Here is a 22,357-nt window from a genome sequence, read left to right on the forward strand (position 1 = left end):
AAGGCATGGATGATTCCAAGGAAACCAGTGTCTTCTATACTCAACCTGACTGACACATATATGAACTCACAGAGACTGTGGAAGCATGCGGGTCTGTACAGGTATATATAACACGGAGTCTCAGTGCTGAGAGGGAGAAGTGAACACAGACTCTCAGCCCAAACAAGAAATTATTTGCAATTGGCATTTGCTTGCAGAGAAGAAAATTTTATTCTCCAATGGAGTTTCACTAGGTATATTAACAAGATTTGAGGGTAGATCCATGCCGACCAGTACACAGCCAGTACCAAATAAACTCAATGATATTTTTGGAGACTTTTGTCTCACATTGCTTTGCTTGGATATTTTTTGTCTTACTAGTCCTTTGCTTGAATATTACAACTTCCACTTTTGTGGTTTTAGATAATTTTTGTTTGTTTGTTTGTCTTTTGTGTGTGCTTCCATGAGATCTTTCTCTTTTTTTTTTTCCTGATTTTTTTTTATCTGTTTGTTTTCTAGGACAGAAAGAAAGGTAATGAAGAAGGGTGGATTGGGAGGTAGGGAAGACTTTATGAAATGAAAACAATATTTAAAATAAATTGCCCCAGCTTGTTCCTTGGGCAGCTGAGGAGAGGGTGCCTGAACTGGCCCTATCCTATAGCCACACTGATGAATATCTTGTATTTCACCATAGAACCTTCATCTGGCGATGGATGGAGATGGAGACAGAGACCCACATTGGAGCACTGGACTGAGCTTCCAGGGTCTAAATGAGGAGCAGAAAGAGGGAGAACATGAGCAAGGAAGTCAGGACCCCAAGGGGTGCGCCCACCCACTGAGACAGTGGGACTGATCTAATGGGAGCTCACCAAGGCCAGCTGGACTGGGATTGACAGAGTATGTGATCAAACTGGACTCTCTGAAGGTGGCTGATAAGGAGGGCTTACTGAGAAGCCAAGGACAATGGCACTGGGTTTGATTCTACTGCATGTACTGGCTTTGGGGGAGCCTAGTCTGCTTGGTTACTCACCTGCCTAGACCTGGATGGAGGCGGGAGGACCTTGGATTTCCCACAGGTCAGGGAACCCTGACTGATCTTTGGACTGGAGAGGTTGGGGGGGAGGAGTGGGGGAGGGGGATGGAAATGGGAGGAGGTGGAAATTTTTAATAAAAATTTAAAAAATTAAAATAAATAAAAAATTCATTGCCTGCTTCTGTTTCCCCATCTGTTGTTTGACGAAGGTTCTATGGTGATATATCAGAGCACTGAACTGAACTCCCAAGATCCAGTTGAAGAGTGGAGGGAGTGAGAGTATGAGCAAGGAATTCAAGACCATGAAGAGGTCATCCACTGAGACAGTTTGCTTGAGCTAATGAGAGTTCACCAACTCCAACTGGACTAGGAATGAACAAGCATGGGAACAACCAAGCCCCTATGACACTGGGATGTGTCTCTACTTGCTTATACCAACTTCATTGGATCCTATTCTCTTTAGATGTAAACCTTGTTCAACCTAGACATAGTAGGGAGGGCCTTGGACTTTCCACAGGGCAGGGTACATGGCACTCCCTTAGGGTTGGAGGGGCAGAGGGAGGGTCTGTAGAGGGAAAGGGAGGGGACTGGGAGGAGGAGAGAGAGTGGGAATTTGGATTGGTATTTCTTAAGTAATAAAAAAAAATAAAAAGTTAAATAAAATACATTGCCTGAAAAATAAAATAAAAAGATTCATTTTTGAGCTAATAAGTTGAGAAAATTTCAGAAGAATGATTGTAGGAAGGTGGAAAATGAAAATATTTATCAATGACCATCCGTCATATTTAAGTAAGGTATGGGAGAAGGAAAACGAGAAGGGAAGGGGAGGGAATAAAAAGAAGGGGGACAGAAAGGAATAGAACATGGGATGTTTTATAGCCGAAAACTGGTTAATAACTGATAAACCAATCTTATGGGTAACAGCATCATTTTGTAAGCATCAAGAAAAAACTAATTTTTAAAATTTTCTTGCATTCAAATATATAGAAAAATATAAGTAAAACTCAAAACATTATGTTTACATGGTTTCAGGGTACCTTATTATAGCATAGTTGCAACAGTAAAAAATTGCATGATATATTGACCCATCTTAGTCATATAAGAAATGTTCATGTCACGCAGGGTATATAACCAGATGTAGAACCCTGGCTTAGCATTTGCAAAGATCTAGGTTTATTCCAAGTATTGTAGTGTTCATAATAATATAAACTTTAACTCCATGATGGTGCCCTTGTCTAGTCTGTGTAAGGCCTTGGTTAGTGAAAATGTAACATTAGGGAAAATGTGACAAGGAGTTATTGTCAAATAAACATACTGATTATATAAGTCAAATCAAAAAGAAATATTGCATTCATGCTTTAAGGACATGGAGTAATGTCAGGAGTCATTGATTTATTGTTCTTCAGTTTGAGTAAATGTGTGAGTGTTTGGGCTGCTTTTTCCATACTATAATTTCTTCAAACATTTCAAGTCCTGGATTCTAGTTAAGAGTTTTCTGTATTATTAATAGTCATTTACATGACTTTTATTTCCACATCTGATTCATTGCGGATGGGTCCCACCAAATGATTGACTCCATACAGGTCCCTTCTCCTGGACAGATAATGACATGTGAGGATCAAGTTCATCGCCTGTCCATAGTTGGGGATGTCCTTCATGCTTGCCTGCCCACTCTTGTTCACATGTGCTCAGGGACCATGTTGTTCTGTGAAGCTTCAATGATACCCATCCATGGTTCCTGCACACTCTGATCAACACATATGTCTCAGAGATTTTAGAAACAACCATCTCTTGCACATTAAACTTCCACAAGCTTCCCTGTTCCAACTTCAGAATCTTCCCCACCCCCTCTCTCATGTCTGTCTCTCTCTCTGTCTCTGTGTGTGTCTCTCTGTGTGTGCATGTGTGTGCAATTGTCAGTGCACTTGTGTGTGTATGTCAACAATGTGAGGAAGTGTACCAGAGTTTGGACTCAAGATTTCTCCTTTTGTCTTTCTCCACTGTATTTATTGAGACCAAGTAATTGACTGAACCTTATCTATTTTAAAATATATTGGCAAGCTAGACAGTCCCAGTGATTTCCCTGTCTTTACCACCCAAATGGAATTACAGATACCTCTATTTTGAGAGTAGTTATCATGTATATATTTGCATGTGTGTGACTTTCTTGTGTACTGGGGATCTAAGGACATCAAGAACTTTATCCACTGAGCCATCTCCCTAGCTATATTCTATGTCATTTTCAAATGACCTTTTTCTCCAATACCCATAGATTAAATGCAAGAATTCCCTGCTGTACAGTTCAATAATACTTCCTCCATTTTCCATTATACTCTCCTGTCTCCCTCATTAAACTTTTTTTTTTAAAGATTTTTTTCATGTTTTTTTTTTTCTCTTTTCACTTTTGAAATGGGTGCTTCATGTAGTACAGACTGGTCTCAAGTTTTATATGCAGCTGAAGATGATTGGACTTCTGATCATCATGGCTGCTGTTGGGTTTGATGGACACTGAACACAAACCCCAGAGTCTGTGCATACTAGATAAGTGATCTATTAGTTGAGCTACATCCCCAGCCCTGGCTTTATCAAGAATAAAAGTCATATTGCTATTATTTTGGTTTCACTGGCTAATATACATACATAGTTTTTTGTGTCATCAGGAAGAACCTGGCTGTAGTCTGAGCATCAGTCACAAAGACCAATGAGTGGGCTGGAGCAGAGCTCACCACCTGGGTGGAGGATGCTTGGAAGGCAAACTGTTCCCTCTGTACAACAGCGTTCTCCGGACAGTCTGCATAGTGCTTAAGTAGCAATTTTCAAGAAAGCCATTTTCTTTTCTCTATGAATGTCTTTTATGCATCTTTAGAATCTGAGAATTCCCTCAACTCTCTAATAAAAATGAAAAATGTTCCCATTCTGAGCAAACACAAAACACATATGATATGGCACAATCTTTAAGTTCCATAAAAGACTGCACTCTCAAAGGGACTACACCAGCGCCCCTGCAACGCTTCTTCTCATCTTAGCACAGAGCCAATAGCATCTTAGCATGCAGATTTATTACAGATTGCCCCATGTGGCACTTCTGCACATGTGTCAAATATTCATCAGTAGACCTTTGCATCTTTCTAGTCCTTGTCAACCTAGAAAGGACCACTCAAACTTCACCCTCTCCCCCCTTGCTATCTTTTTTTTAAAGTGTTTCCCTCTAACTTTACTAGCCTTCCAGCTGACTCTAATTTCAAATTTACTCTTATACCCATGATTTGCATATAATTTCATGACATAAAAGCTGTAACTTTAAAGCATTCATGAAATTAATATGAGTTTTACTTATCTAGAGTGCAAGTGGTATCTATTTAAAATTTTTATCAAAATTATCATCACATAAAATTTAACATTTTATGTATTCTTTGGATTCTTTCTTTTTTAATTGAAAGAACATTAAAGTAGCCACTGTCATCTACTTTTAGCAAAATCCAAATTCCAGACCTAAATCTCTAAGGTTTTAACAGCTTCTTTCAATTTCCCTGCTTTCTGACCTAGAAAGCTTTTGATATCAATATTTGTTTTCATTCATAAGTTTTTGTACAAGGGAAAGAAAATAGCACAATGACACTGTTATCTAGTGTCTTCTCCTAAACATGTTTTTGGGGTTGTCTGTGAAATAAGTTAATACTTCCTTTGTTCCTTTATTTTGGTCCATTATGCACATACAACCACGTTTTCCTTATTCACTAGTTGCTTGACTTTGTTTTCATATCACGAAGACTCCCAGGAACAGTTTTATGTTCATAGTAGTTTTAATTTCTTTTCTGAGTCCTCTGATAACTTGTCTCTAGCACTCTCTAAAGTGTCCTGGCTACACCGATATCCTCATCAGTGCCTAGGATTCTGTTTCCTGAGTATTTTTACAAGCTCTTAACTACCATGTTTCTTTTTAGAACAAAGGACAAATTGAACTTTGTGGTAGTTTGAAAGAAAATGTCTCCTAAAGGGAATAGCAATATAAGGATGTGTGGCTTTGTTGAAGGGAGTGTGTCACTGGGGAAGAGGGCTTTGAAGTCTCATATGTGGTCAAGCTATGCCTAGTGTCTCAGACCTCATCCCTTTGCCTAGAACTCAAGATGTAGAACTCCTCTAGCACAATATCTGCCTGCACACCACCATGTCATACCATGATGATAATGAACTAAACCTTTGAAAATATTAGTTACAAAAATTAAATGTTTTTCCTTTATAAGAATTGCCATGGTCAGCCTTGTTTTGCTCCTGATTTTAGCAGGATCGCTTTGAGTTCCTCTCCATTTAATTTGATGTTGGCTGTCTGCTTGCTGTACATTGCTTTTATTATGTTTAGATATTTTCCTTATATGACTGATCTCTAAAAGACCTTGATCATGAAGGGGTGTTGTATTTTTCCCAGTGCTTTTTCAGCATCTAATGACATGATCATATGATTTTTTCCTTTCAGTTTATTTATATGATGGATTACATTGATAGATTTTCAAATGACGAACCATCCCTGCATCTCTGGGGTGAAGCCAACTTGACCACGGTGGATAATTCTTTTGATGTGTTCTTGGATTCGGTTTGCCAATATTTTATTGAGTATTTTTGCATCCATGTACATGAGTATGATTGATTTGTAATTCTCTTTCTTGGTTGAGTTTTTGTGTGGTTTTGGTATCAGGGTCACTGCAGCCTCATAAAGAGTTTTGCAATGTTTCTTCTGTTTCTATTCTGTGAACACTTTGGGTACATTGAGTATATAGGTACGCCGGGCAGTGGTGGCGCACGCCTTTAATCCCAGCTCTTGGGAGGCAGAGGCAGGCGGATCTCTGTGAGTTCGAGACCAGCCTGGTCTACAAGAGCTAGTTCCAGGACAGGCTCCAAAAAAAGAGTATATAGGTATTAGCACTTCTTGGAAATTCTGATAGAATTCTGCACTAAAATCATCTATCCCTGGGCTTTTTTTTTGGTTCAGAAGTTTTTGATGACAGTTTCTATATCCTTGCAGTTTATAGGTCTATTTAAATTGTTCACCTGGTTTTGATTTAATTTTAGTATATGTTATCTGTCTAGAAAATTAAATTGTCCATTTCTTTTACATTTTCCAACTTTGTGGAGTACAGTTTTTGTAGTAAGGCCTAATGATTCTCTAGATATCCTCAGTGTCTGTTGTTATGTCCCCTTTTCATTTCTTATTTTGTTAATTTGGATGTTCTCTCTCTGCCTTTTGATTAGCTTGGATAAAGGTTTGTCTATGTTGTTGATTTTCTCAAAGAACTAGCTCTTTGTCACATTAATCCCTTGCATTGTTTTCTTTGTTTCTATTTTGTTGATTTAAGCCCTCAAATTGATTAATTCCTCCCATGACTCCTCCTGGGTGCATCTGCTTCTTTTTATTCTAAAGCTTTCAGGTGTGCTGTTAACTCACCATTGTGGGCTTTCTTCGATTTCTTTATGTGAGCACTTCGTGCTCTAAACTTTCCTCTTAGCATTGCTTTCATATTGTCCCATAGGTTTGGGTACATTGTGCCTTCATTTTCGTTGAATTCTAGGAAGTCTTTTCAACACAGTTCTTGAAGTCCTGGCTATAACAATAAGACAACAAAAGGAGATCAAGGGAATTCAAATTGGAAAGGAAGGAAGAGATCAAACTTTCATTATTTGCAGATGACATGATTATATATATATAATATATATATATATATATATCCCCAAAAACTCTACCAGCAGACTCCTACAGCTGATAAACACCTTCTGTAATGTGGCAGGATACAAGATCACCTCAAAAAAATAATAATCATAAGCCCTCCTATATACAAATGATAAAGAAGCTGAGAAGGAAATCAGAGAAACATCACCTTTCACAATAGCCACAAATAACATAAAATACCTTGGGATAACACTAACCCAAAAAGTGAAAGACCTATTAAACAACAATTGTAAGTCTTTGAGGAAAGAAATTGAAGAAGATACCAGAAAATGAAAATATCTCCAATGCTCTTGGATAGGTAGGATCAACATAATAAAAATTGCAATCTCACCAAAAGCAATCTATAGATTCAATGCAATCCCCATCAAAATCCCAACAAAATTAAACAGAGACCTTGAAAGTACAATAATTACCTTCATATGGAAAAACAAAATATCCAGGATATCTAAAACAATTCTGTACAATAAAAGAACTTCTAGAGACATCACCATCCCTGACATTAAACTCTATTACAGAGCTGCAATAATGAAAACTGCTTGGTACTGGCATAAAAACAGAGACTTTGACCAACTGAATAGAATCAAAGACCTGGATATTAATCCACACACTTATGAACACCTTTTTTTGTCAAAGAAGCTAAAATTAAACAATGGAAAAAACAAAAGTATCTTCAACAAATGGTGCTGGCATAACTGGATGTCAACATGTAGAAGAATAAAAATAGATCCACATATATCCCTATGCATAAAACTCAAGATTAAACAGATTAAAGACCTCAACATAAATCTGACCACACTGAATGTGATAGAAGAGAATGTGGAAAATGGCCTTCAGTGCATAGACTCAGGAGACCACTTCATAAATATAACTTCAGTATCACAGGCACTGAGAGCAACAATAAATAAATGGGACCGCCTGAAACTGAAAAGCTTGTGTAAGCAAATGACACTGTCAATAAGACAAAAAGGCAGCATACTGAATGGGAAAAGATCTTTACCAACCCTACATCAGACAAAGGGCTGATCTCCAAAATAAATAAAGAACTTGAGAAACTTGACATCAAAATTCTAAATAGCCCAATCAAAAAATGGGGTACAGAACTAAACAGAGAATTCTCCACAAAAGAATCTCAAATGGCTGAAAGACACTTAAGGATATGTTCAACATCCTTAGCCATCAAGGAAATGCAAATCAAAACAACTATGAGATACCATCTTACACCAGTCAGAATGGCTAAGATCAAAATGATAACTTATGCTGGAGAGGACGTGGAGTAGTGGAGTAAGGAGAACACTTTTCCAGTGCTGGTCAAAATACAAACTAGTACAACCACTTTGCAAATCAGTATGGTGATTTCTCAGAAAATTGGGAATCAACCTGACTCAGGATCCAGTAATAAAACTCTTGGACATATACCCAAAAGATGTTCAGTCAAAATACAAAGGTATTTGTTCAATTATATTCATAGCAGCATTATTTGTAATAGCCAGAACCTAGAAACAGCCTAGATGCCCCTCAACCAAAGAATGGATAAAGAAAATTTGGCACATTTACATATTAGAGTACTACTCAGTGGTAAAAAAAAAAAATGACATCTTTTATTTTGCATGCAAATGGATGTAACTAGAAAACACCATCCTGAGTGAAGTAACCCAGACCCAAAAAGATGAATATGATATGTACTCATTCAGAAGTGGACACTAGACATAAACAAAGGATATTGAGCCTAAGGTTCAAGACCCTTGAAAAGCTAAGTAACAAGGTAAAACCTAAGAAAAACATATATAGATCTACCTGGAAAGTAGAAATAGGAAAGATCACTTGAAAAAAAAAAGGGAATATATGAGTAGATGTAGAAGGGAAGGTGGAAGGAGAATAGGAGTGGAGAAAAGGAGGTGTGAGGAAATCTTGAGGGAACGGGATATTCGAGATGGAGGAAAGACAGAGATGAGAGCAAGGAAAGAGATATTTTGATTGAGGGAGTTATTATAGGGTTATAAAGAAACCTAGCTTTAGAGAAATTCCCAGGAATCCACAAAGACAACCCCAGCTAAGACCATAACCAATAGAGGGGAGTACTGGCTTTGCCCAGTACTCTGATGGATATCTTAAATATCACCATAGAACCTTCATAGAGAAACTGATGGAAACAGGCAGAGACCTGCATTGGAACACTGGTCTGAGCTCCCAAAGTCTAGGTGACTGGTGGGAGGAATGAAAATATGAGCAAAGATGTCAAGACCATGATGGGTACACCTACATTTTGACTAAATAGACTTCCCATTATTTATAAATTCCATGTAGAAGAATATAAGATTGCAATCCCAGAAACTAAAACATATTTTTCCAAGCACACTATGATCAGGTTTTCTACTTCTGGAGCCCTGAAATTACAAAGCATATTCATCAACATGCATTCAGTTTCTCTTGAAATACCTCTCTTCATGTTATCATGGATATAAAATTATTATTTCATTGTACTTCACAATGTGTGCCTTGTTCAATTTCTGCTTGGGTTTTTTCTCTGCTTATAATAGAGCCTCCTATTTTCCTGATGTTGATGGAAATGCATAGCAAGCCAGTAGACTACTGACTCTCAAATATGTCAGAGGAAAAATGTTCTTTAGTTCTTAAATTCCCTCTATCCATTAGTTATAAGAAAACTAATCATTGACAATTATCAAAAACAAAAATATTCTGTTTATTTTATTTTCTGTTGTTTGACCCTTATTTTCTCTCATTTATTATTTTTGTTTCTTTAACTAAATTTTCATTGTCTAATTTTTATTTTAATATAAGTAGTTATTTTTTTTTACCATTCCTATGTTTATTTTTTCATTCTTATTTTTAATTGATACTTTCACTTTTCCAGTTGGGCAAAATAATTGTTACTTTGCAAAAATTGATATATGTATTATCTTGAATAAATTTTCAATGCTCATTTTATCCTTATTGGTGTAGGGGGGTTTCTTTCTATGTGCTGCTTTCATTGGTTGAATAAAGAAAACTGCCTTGGCCTTTTGATAGGGCAGCCCTTAGGTGGGCAGAGTAGACAGAACAGAATTCTGGAAAGAAGGGAAGTGTGGCAGATGCCGTGATTCTCCTTCCCGAGACGGACACTGGTTAGACTCTTGCCGGTAAGCCACAGTCAAGTGGCCATAGACATTAATGGAAATGAGTTAATCAAGATGTGAGAGTTAGCCGATAAGAGGCTAGAAGTAATGGGCCAGGGAGTAATTTAATAATACAATTTCTGTGTGGTTATTTCGGGGGGGGGGTTAAGCTAGCCAGGTGGCAGGATGCAGCCCGCCACTCCTCCTACTACACCTTATCACTTCAACTATAAACCTAATTCATCTTTTATACGTACTACAATTTTCTTTCAATACCAGAGAGGAAGTTCACTGTAAGAAATGTAAATGATAAGCAATAGCAGTGGAAATGGCAGAGAAATGAGAAGCTTAAACTGGAAACTTAGCTGAAGACCCATGCTTCAGCATTCATCAGTGTTCATCTTCAGTTTGGACATTCATTATTAAATATTTCAACAATAGTTTGTTATTATTGCTTATTATTGTTAATATGTTAGAGAGGAAGCCACTCAACAACAAGTATTTTCAAGTATTTCAGAGAATGACTGTCCCATGGGCATGGCACTGTGTGATTCTGGAGTCACTAAGAGCTCCATGGCTAGGCTTCCTCTGCCTGAGAATGCCCTGATGTCATCACATCTCCATTGCTAGGCTATGCCCTGATCTGCTCAGACATTGCTGGTCCTGTTCAGTTTGACACTGTGGAAATAATTTATCCAAAACTCGGTATGAAGTACATGTGAGGTACGAAGATCACCATAAACCATCAAATCACAGTCAAAACCATTTTATATGAAGGCTGTGACAACTGTCTGTAATAATGGAACCTACAGCTTCTTTTAGTGATTTTGACCTTGCTTTTGTGTTTCCCTATTTTTTTTTCTCTTCTTTAAACCTATGGAAACAGCTAAGACTATTTATGAGAAAGAGCTGAGGCTAACTAAGTCAGATTCAGGACTTCATTTTCAAGAAAGTGTTTGAAATGACTCAAATCCAGTGAATTTTGGGGTGACCAGCAAAATAGATTCATGCAGAAAATTTTGTAATTTTGATCAGAGACTAGTTTTTTTCAACCCTGTATGCCATTGCCTAAGAAACAAGAGTTGATCACAACTTGTACAGTATTTTGATTTATTTGGGGAACCTTATTCTCTTACTGTTCACAAATAATTCAGAAGACTGATGCTTTGTTCACAGTAAATGAGATAATTTGATACCTTTGAGACTCTTTAACATGAAAGAATATTTAAAAATTAAGAGACAATATATTGGATCAATAAAGAAAATACATGAAGTAAAGAGCTATTAAATAAAAATTAAAGGTCATGTGATTGATTGTATAGATAAAAATATTTAGGAATTTAGAGACTGATAAATAAATCATGAACATCACACCAGGCTTGTTATATTTTCTAATGGCTCATATTTAGGCAACATTTGATTTATGACAAGTATTATTGCAAGTAGCATATAAATATGTTTAATACTCACTCCTTTGTGATTAAAATTATTATGTTGATTATACACAGTCAAAGAAATTGACTCCTGGATTTAATAACTTGTTTAATATTATGATACATACATTTAGGATACTGAAAAGGCGGGACTCAAAAGAGCCTCATTCTTCTTCTGCAACCATGGGTAAAAAGGACTCATTTTCATTAAATCTTGTAAAACATGCAGATATGAGAATGTCCAACTTAGAGGAAGGTATTTGTTTATCGTTCTGCAGAGTCCAAAGCAATAGCACATCTTGCAAGATTGTCTTGCCTGGAAATAAAATCAGAGGTACCAGCAGAAAATATGAACAAGATACTCCCTTGTGATTTCTATAGGTAGGAGTTAAGGAACAGAAGTTAATATAGAATGGGATAATTTGGAAATAGTTGGCTATTTTGGCACAGAGAATACACCTGTCTTTTCTTCAGCCTAGAAATGAAGAGACAGGGAGAGAGTCTTCCCATGACTAACAGCAATACAGAAGGGGAAGTCATGTGGATGCTTCCTGGGACTGATTGCTTTACATTTAAAGCCCTGCAATGAGGCATATTCATAGGAACACCTAGCTAAGCCTTGGGGGAATAGGAATGACATGGTGAGTTGGGACAACTGTTGTAAATGCTGAGACAATGAAAACAAACAAACAAATAAACAATAAACAGAAACAAAACAATTGGTGAATCCATTTCCCATGCCCTGCTCTCATGTATATATCACAACATTAAAACCAACTGTCTTTGTCATATTTATCTGGGACTTTAAATAAATTTCTTCATTTCGGTGGAAAACTTTTGACTGTGATTTTACATCAGTATTAAGTATATAAAATATGCCAAGACTGTGTCAAAAAGTAGCAATATACCACAGAAGCATGCACAATTTGAATGTACATAATTTTTTATAAGTTGTTTTGCTTGTATCAAAAATGAAAAAGTCATAGCAGATAGGCAGCTTGTAACTCACTGTATCTAGTACCAATATAAAAAGTAACCAATTTCTTTCATAGTGGTAGTTAGAACTTCAATATACATTCTTTCTAACAATCATAATAACTCAAAAGGGCAATCCTAAACTGGTCAGATTATTTAATAAACTGGGTTTTCCAAAGAATATTCTGGTATGTTCTCCAGTATTTGATTATAGAAGGCAAGTAAGAGAAGAGTTATTTTGACATGATTTTAAAGACTAAAGAATAATTTATCTTTCTTCTTCTACCTTTCTCTGATTGTTCCTAGGTGAAAACAGATGACAGTACCAAGAAGCAGGCTGGAGGAAAAATATCTCCTGAGAACGATAGGTTATAAAAAGATAATACATTCATAATCTTATCCAAATCAAACCCTTATGATGTACATGAACCTAACTTGGTACCACCTCGGTCCAGTTCCCTTGATATAAGAGTGAAAAATGCAGGTGGAAAAGTTTAGGAGTATACTAACCTTGGTAGGCTTATTTAGTATTGACCCTTGTTAGACAGTCTGTCTTCTGAAAGGCACTAAATTTTCTAGAAGCTAAAATGCAAATACAACTAGTTCATTGACCAATACCTAGAGAAATATGATCAAATTTCTATTTATATAACTCCCTTTTTATTGATAAAGAAAATAGATAAAGGAAGAATGTTGAAACTTAAAATTATGTTCAGTGGAAATCTGAAACACAACCTGCTAATACACAGATAAGACCCAAGAGGTTAGTGACCGCACACCTGGTAGTACACCCCATTCTCTAGGCCCAGCATACCTGGACAAAATCCCAGACCTCTCCCCCACCTGCCTCAGCTTCTCTTGCTGGCCAGCAGATGAGGTTACTGCAGGTAGGCTGCTTGAACATCCCATCCTATCCATTGGGCTACAAGTCCCACTTTGCCCCCAAACCCTCCTATCCCCCCCACAACCTCAGTGAAACTCTGAAACACTGCCTGCTGCTACTCAAAGAGGACCAAGAGGTGAATGACCACACTCCACATTCTCTAGGCTCTCCATACTGGGACAAAAACCTGGGCCCATCTCCTGCCTGCCTCGGCTTCTCTAGCCAGCCAGCAGGTAAGTTTCCTCCGTGTAAGCTGCTCCAACACCCCCATCTCATCCATCAGTCCCTGAAAGCTACAAGTCCCACTCTGCCACAAGCCCTTCTATCCCACACACCTCTCCCCCACACCACCCTGCCACAACCCCAGAGGAAAACTGAAACACAAGCTGCAACTACACAGACAGGAACAAAAGAGGAACTCTGAAGCAAAAGCTGTGACTGCACAGAGTGAACCAAGACAGGAAAGCAAGAGAACAGACCAAGACATCAGGCCAAGAGAGACTTCAATGGTTCCCTGAGACAGAGAGTGACAGTAGAGAGCAGACCAAGAACAGTTCCAAAAGACACAGACAGAAACTTCAAAGATTGGACCAAGATACAAAGACAATGCCGACACTAACTGAAGGAAGAGATGGGTAAGTGCCAATACAAGAATTCACCCAACAACATAAAAGGCAATATGGTAACACCAGAACCCAGTGGTCATATAACAGGAAGACTTGATAATCCTAACCCAGAAGAAGCAGAAGAAAGCAATTTTAAATGTAACTTTATGAAGATAATGAGGACCTTTTCAGAGCAAATGAAACATTCTCTTAAAGAAATGGAGGAAAGGATAAACAAAAAAAATAGAAAAAAATAAAAAAAAAATCTCCCAAAGACGCCCAAGAAAAGAAACAAAAAAATCAGATAGGTGAAGCAAACAGTTCAAACAATTCAGAACTTGACGTCTGAAATAGAGGCAATAAAGAACACACAAACCTAGGGAATTCTCAATATGGGAAATCTGAGTAAATGAATAGAAGCTACAGAAATAAGCATAAACAATAAAATACAAGAAATATAAGAGAGAATTTCAGGTGCTGATAATACTATAGAGGAAATAGATCAATTGGTCAAAGAAAATATTAAATCCAACAAATTCTTAACACAAAGTATTCAGGAAATCTGGTACACCATGAAAAGACCAAACTTAAGAATAGTACGGATAACCAGCCTGATCTACAGAGCTAGTTCCAGGACAGGCTCCAAAGCCACAGAGAAACCCTGTCTCGAAAAAACCAAAAAAAAAAAAAAAAAAAAAAAAAAAAAGAATAGTACGGATAGAAGGAGAACTTCAGCTCAAAGGCACAGCAAATAATTCAACAAAATCATATAAGAAAACTTCCCCAACCTAAGGAAGGATATTCCTATGAAGGTACAAGAATCTTTACAGAACACCAAATGGACTGTACCAAAATAAATGTCCTCTAACCATATGATAATCAAAATAGAAAGCATATAGAAGAAGGGAAAAATATTTAGAGCTGCAAAGGAAAAAGTTCAAGAAACATATAAAGGCAGACATACCAGAATTATTCCTGAATTCTTAGTGGAAACCATGAAAGCCAGGAGGTCCTGTACAGATGTGCTGCAGACACTAAGAGACGACAGATGCAAGCCCAGAGTAAGATATGCAGCAAAGCTTTTAATCACCATCAATGGAGAAAAGAAAATATTCCATGACAAAATCAGATTTAAACAATTCCTTTTCACAAATCCAGTCCTATAGAAAGTACTAGAAGAAAAACTCCAACCCAAGGAAACTAACAGCATCCACAAAAACAGAGGCAACAGATAACCTCACGAAGCAAACCCCAAAGAAGAGAAACACACAAACACTCCTACTAAAAAATAACAGGGATTAACAATCACTGGTCATTAATATCTCTTAATATCAATGGACTCAATTTACCTATATAAAGACACAGGCTAATAGAATAAATGTGAAAGCATGAACTATCCTTCTGTTGTATACAAGAAACACACCTGTATCTCAAAATTAGATGTTACCTCAAAGTAACGGGGTGGAAAAAAGTTTCCAAAGAAATGTACCTAAGAAACAATTATGTGTAGCTATCCTAACAGCTAACAAAATAGACTTCAAACTAAAATCAATCAGAAGAAATGGAGAAGGACAATTTATACTTATAACAGAAACAATCCATAAAAAATGAAGTCTCAATCCTTAACAGCTATGCCCCAAATATAAGAATACCCACACGTGTAAACGAAATATTACTAAAGCTTAAACCCCACAGACTAATAGTAGGAGACTTAAATACTCCACTCACCTCAATGGGCAGGTCAACCAGACAGAAACTTAACAGAGAATTATCAACAGATGTCATGACTCAAATGAATTTAACAGACATCTGCAGAACATTCCACCTAAACACAAAAGAATATACCTTCTGTTCAGCACCACAGGGGACATGTCTAAAACTGACCACATACTTTGTAACAAAGCAAACCTCAACAGACACATAATATTGGAGTAATCCCCTGTAACTTGTCTCATCACCATGCTTTAAAGCTAGAATTTAACAACAGCACTAATCACAGAAAGCATACAAACTCTTGGAAATTGAACCACCCCTGGTTCAAGAAAGAAAAAAATGAAAGAAATTACAACTTCCTAAAATTCAATGAAAATGAAGTCAAAGCATACACAAACCTATGAGATTCTATGAAAGCAGTTCTAAGAGGAAAGTTCATAGCACTAAGTGCCTACATAAAGAAAGTGGAGGAAGCTCACACTAGTGACTTAACATCACACTTTTAAACTCTAGAACAAAAAGAAGTAGACTCGTCCAGAAGGAGTAGAAGACAGGACATGTTCAAATTGAGGACAGAAGTCAACAAAATAGAAACAAAGAAAACAATACAAAAATCCATGAAACAAAAAGCTGGTTCTTTGGGGAAATCAACAAGATAGAAAAACCCTTACCAGATATAATCTAAATGGAGAGAGAGAACATCCAAATCAACAAAACCAGAAATGAAAAGGGGGCTATAACAACAGAAACTGAGGAAATGCAGAGAATCATTGGGTCATGCTACAAAAACCTGTACTCCACAAAATTGAAAAATATAAAAGAATTGGACAATTTTCTAGATAGGTACCACACACATAAATTAAACCAAGACCAGTTGAACAATTTAAATAGACCTATAACCTGCTAGGAAATAAAACCTGTCATGAAAACCTCTAAACCAAAAAAAGCCCAAGATGCATGGTTTCAGTGCAGAATTCTACCAGAACTTCAAAGAAGACCTAATACCTGTATTCCTCAATGTGTCCACAGAATAGAAACAGAAGGAATAATGCCAATCTCTTTTTATGAGTCTACCATTTCCCTGATACCAAAGCCACACAAAGACTCAACCAAGAAAGAGAATTACAGACCAAATTTACTCATGAACAAAGATGCAGAAATACTCAGAAAAAAATTCTGGCAAACAGAATCCAAAAACACATCAAAAGAATCATTCACCATGATTAAATTGACTTCATCCCGGCATCCTGGAGATGCAGACATGGTTTAACTTAAGAAAATGTATCAATGTATTTTACCAAATAAATAAACTAAAAAAAGAAAACATATGATTATGTCACTAGATTCTGAAAAAAAAAAAACATTTGACAAAATCCAACACTCCTTCATAATATAGGTCTTTGAGAGATCAGGGATACAAGGAACTTATACTGTTCTTGATTAAGGTATTGTGTCTATGAAGCTCATTTAAAAATGTATTGTAATAGATAGTCTTCTACAATAGTCGACTTTGTAGTCATGTTAGTTAGGATTTCTAGATGTACAGAGATATATCTCAGATGTATAGGCATTCTTCAAACCTTTCAAAGACTACAGAATATGGCATTTAAAATGTTTAAGAACTTAGGACTTTTCATGACAATGAGACACATCTGCTCCTGGCAGCACAAATAACTTCAAGAGGAAGATGGACATCGAAGAGGCTTCTTATAGAGTTGGTAGCCATTAACTCAAGAAACTGCTCTTGCCTGAACTGCTTAATAAACTGGACATGCAGGACCCCATGGAAAAATGACTGCTGAACCTGCCTAAAGGTGAGACCCTCCTTAAGGGTTCCTGCTTCGTGAAATAGTCTGCCAGACATTCTGCATAATACAGAAAAAAGTGACTGACAGACCTGCCTTTAAAATTTCATGGAAAGGTCTGCTGAATACTGTGGGCCTGTAGGCTGAAGATGGATGCCCCAACAGTACAGAAGAACTTTGGTTGACTGTCTAGGCAGTGAGATGTCTCTGTCCTTTCTAGAGTTTTGAAAGTTGCTTATAATGTACCTCCTGTTTACTTAGGTATATCCTTCTGGAATTTTGGATGGGATTGAAGAATTTATAGTTATAGTTTTCTTTAGTCACGATAAAAGATTAAGTAGATATTAATATTGTAAATGTAATTCTTGCTTGATACCTGTTTTGTTATATGTAATTCTACTATGTTAAAGTTAAAGCCTTCCTTTTTTAATTAAACAGAGAAAGAGAAATGGTGTGGGAGGTTTTTTGTTTTTGTGTTGCTTTTATTAGTTAATGAATAAAGAAACTGGCTTGGCCAGAGTTAGGCAGGAAGAACTAAGCTGAACTCTGAGAGAAAGAAGGTGGAGTCAGAGAGAAACCATGTAGCTCCGCCACAGAAAGCTGATGGAACTTTAGTGGGTAAGCCACAGCCATGTGGTGATACACAGATTAATAGAAATGGATTAAATTAATATGTAAGCGTTAGCCAATAAGAAGCTAGAGCTAATGAGACAAGTAGTTATTTAATTAATACACTTTCTGTGTGATTATTTTGGGGCTAAGTAACTAGAGACCAACAAGTGACCCTCATATATATATATATATATATATATATATATATATATATATATATAGTGTGTGTGTGTGTATGTATAGTCTCACCATTGTACCTAAGAGCACTGGCATTTGTGTTATCGCATGAGCTACAGTGTAAAACATCTATGCAGAATTCCTGTATTAGTTTAAGAAAAATCATAGTATGCCATATTGGACATAGTGAAGTGCAAGTATTATCAGTAAATAATCTCTTACTAGAGAGCTATGGAAAGTATTTAGGCATACTAGGCTGCATCCAACAGGTATCTCCTGTTATCTCTGTAGCTTTCAGTGGGTTGATTCCTTAGGTTTCTACAATGGTAGTCCTGAAAAGGCCACATAGTTAGTGTACTGCACATGATGGACATACATGTAATGACTATGGACTTTGGTCACAGTATTTGTCACAGAAACAGTAACCTAAGTAAGTTATGTATGGGTCGTTTTGTCTATTTCTCTTTTCTAAGGAGCTAAGAGTAAATTTTGAACAAATGCTTATTTTCTAAGAAATTCAACTGGTCTTCTTTAAACATCATCAAAGTGTTCTCACTTTATGTGTGCTAACAATACGATTGAACCTGACTGGGTTCAAAGATCCCTGGACAGACGGTAAAGTCATATGTAAATGCTGCCTGAGGAGCCTAATTTACAGATCAGCAATCAGAGGAAGAAGTTCTCCTTCCATGTGCAAAGACCCCATCACTGGATGAGGGCCTGATTGAACAACAACATTAAACATTAGGAAAAGTGATTTCCATTCTTTCCATTGGAAATCTGAACTCTGGGTTCTTTAGTCTTGGAAACACAGTTATATGAAGAAGCTTTTTATGTCCCTGTGATAGAAAATCACACTTTTGGATTTCCTGGAATTTGGTCCAAACCACAATATCAATATCCCATACCCTCCAGTTTACACACAGTTACCAAGGGACTTCATGACCTCTACCTATATGTGTCAATCTCTCTGGAAACACCATATCATAAAATATCATCTGTGTTTGTTTGTATAGGTCCTAACTTGTACTGGGCCTATGGAAAAACTGACTAATGCAATGCTGAACACTGAAATATTAATATTTTATGTAGATTTCAGTTGTCAAATCAATTTAACCAACCTAACATGCAGTGATATTTTAAGGAGAAAAAACAAGTACTTCAAATAGTTGAGGACAGAAGCATTTATGCCTGAGAGGCATGAGAGAAGAGGGGGCAAACAGAGCTGTTGTAGCAAAGGGGAGAGAGGAATATGATGTGATGAGCAGAAAAAGTATACTCTACTTTAGAGGGCTTCAGAATGGAAGATGTCTAGCCCAATGAAGAACAAAGATAAAAATTTCCCTTTGCTACTGGACAGTGGCAGAGTTTTGATGTCTGCAATGAAGCCATTGAGATCACTTGGATGTGAGAAGGCTCTGTGGATATGTGAGAAGGCCTTGTGCATACACATGTTGAGAGGACAGCTTTGCCAAGGGGACAAGCCAGGGTTTAGGAGACAGCAGGGATACACCTGCCATTGAAGTTAGCTGGACCTTTATTACAGGCTTTGCTGTAGAAATTAACAAGATAGAATGGAGCTTAACTCATATCTTTACAAAACACACAGGGAAGGAAATGAGCCCATTTCAGAAAGATGGCTGTATTCTCCCTGCCTTCATGCTTAGCAGAACACTTGAATGCCCTCTTTATTGCAGCTTTGAATAGCAACTTCAGTTGTTCATGAGCCCTGTGTTTTATGTGTGTGGCACTTCGGGTCTCCTTCTCCTGGCACAGTGAGCTTCGTACCGCTCACTACAGGAGGAGTTGCTGCCAGGAGCATTCCTTTTTTCATAAGTCATTTAAAATGTCTCACATATCATTTTATGATAACTTCACAAGGATTTTTTTAGGTGACCAGCGTTATCCCCTGAAGATATAACTAATGATATTACTTTCTAATCCTCAAATTTCTGTGGATTCACATTATAATGAAACCCATAAAATCTGTAAGGTTTGTAATGAAAGTAACCCTGGTGTTCTAGTGGGGAAAAAAATCCAAATGTCAAGCAAGCTAGTTGGTAAGGTATTACAGTGTAACTGAGTTAAACCTCCTGAGTTCTTGCAGGAAACCAGTGAAGCAGAATTCAAGATATTAGGAGTTTTTTATTACGTAAAAATGGTATACAAAGTGTATATTGAGATATACACTGTGGACAATGCCTTGTATCCGAGAAATGGGCCAAATCTCCATCACTGTTTAGGCACTTCAAAATCTCATAAATATCCTGTGAGATGTCATCCAGAAGTAGTTTTTTCAAACAAACAAAAACAAGCAAACAAAATCCTTGTATAGTTTGAATAGCTGTGTGCTAGGGTCCATGAAGGATGCAAAGGCAATATAACATAGGGGAATTACTTAACATTCATTTACAGGAAGAAGATATTACAAGAAGAAAATATATAATGTTATATTAAATTGGAGATGATTGACAGAAAGAAAAATATATCGGTACTAAGCAAAATAAGTATGAATTTATATTTGACATACAATTTCATTTTATCTATTAAAATGACAATTAAAGTTGTGTTTTTAGAGAAAAAAGCCTAAAGTAATCATTTTATTATTGTCTACCTCATCTTAAGAGAATTAAAAGCAAGAATATATAAACATCTTTTGCCCACACCATAGTAGGATGCTGAGGGGCAGGTTCCAAACGCTGACTGTAATAGCAGAATTGCGGGTACAGGCCTACACAAAGCCTAAGTAACCATGCAGGCTAGCTTCATGACATACACTACTTCATGCATATCAGTGTATTTACTTGAATATATGAATAAGGCTTCAGCTCCTTTAAGATACAGTTGCACTGATGGCATCTAGAAAATGTATGTTGCTGGCATTCTTTCCTTCAATTTGCAATATTTAATCACTCTAGAGACAAGGGAATTCCAGATCTTCCCAAAAGTAACCAGCTTGGGACTTAGGAGACTGTCCTGAAAAGTTCAAGTGGATCATCATTTAAAGACTTTTAACAATGCAGAGGGTACCTTCGGAGAGTTCGGGAGGAGAAAAACAGATACTCTGGCAATAGTGGTTTGATTTTGTTTTAGTGTAAGAGTAAAATCATTTGCACATCATTTCTCTTCCCAAACATCTCTGGGAAGATATAAAGACTTCTCTACCAATGTCTACAGAAAGAGCCCAAAGACATGCAGGAGCCCATTAAAGCACTTTCCAGATCTCAAATTCAACATGTGATTTTCTTTCAAGCACAGGATTATTACTGAATTTCCCACCAATGCTTTTCTACAAATAAAGAAGCAACTCCAAATGTATTTACTCTAAAGAGAAATCTGAGTAAATATTTTTATATCCTTCTATCATAATGATTTGATGTATATGTTTATTTTCCTATTGCTATGTTAAAATCCTCTGCCAAAAGCAACTTAAGGGAGAAACGGTTGATTTTATCTCATAGTTCCAGGTTCCAAGCCATCATTGAAGTGAGTCAAAGCAAGCAGGAGCTTGAAAGAGCTGGTCACATTACTTCTGCTGTCAGTGCAAAGAACAATGAGGGCATATGTTGTAGTGCCCAACTCACTATCTTTACCTTAATCACTCCAGATACCCCTGCTTAAGAAAAGATGCCACCCAGAGTTCATCTGTCTGTCCACCATAATTGCTCAAGATGATTCCCACCAATACACCAGAGGCCTATGTCCCAGGTGGTTCTAGATTTTTCTCAAACTGACCCTTAACACTATCATGCTAAAGGTCTCCATTTAGAGAAGAATTAAACCTACATTCCGTAACTGATGGAAGCAGATACAGGGATCCACAGCCAAGCACTGACTAAGCTCTTGGAGCATAGTTGACGAGAGAGAGGAGGAATCATATGAGCAATGCGGGGGGCGGGGTCAAGATCATGATTGGGAAATCCACATAGACAGCTGACTCGGGCTAGTGGGAGCTCACAGACTCTGGACCGACAGTTGGGGACTGAACTGAGCCCTCTGAAAGTGGGTGACAGTTAGGCAGCTTCATATGTTGTGGGGAACCAGGACTTATGATGGGTAAATAAACTGGCTTTTCAAAGTCCATTTCCTATGGTGGGATATTTTTGCTCAGCCTTATTACATGGGGAAGGGGTTAGGTCCTTGCCTCAACTTGCTATACTAGACTTTGTTGACTCCCCATGGGAGGCCTTACACCCTCTGAGGAGTTGATGAGGGGTGTGATGAGGGTCAGTGGGAAGTGTCAGAAGGAGAGGGAGGGGGAACTGAGGCTAGTATGTAAAATATTAAAAAATTAAATAGGAAAAGAA

This window comes from Chionomys nivalis, chromosome 14, assembly GCF_950005125.1.
Source record: "Chionomys nivalis chromosome 14, mChiNiv1.1, whole genome shotgun sequence".
In the NCBI taxonomy this organism is placed as follows: Eukaryota; Metazoa; Chordata; class Mammalia; order Rodentia; family Cricetidae; genus Chionomys; species Chionomys nivalis.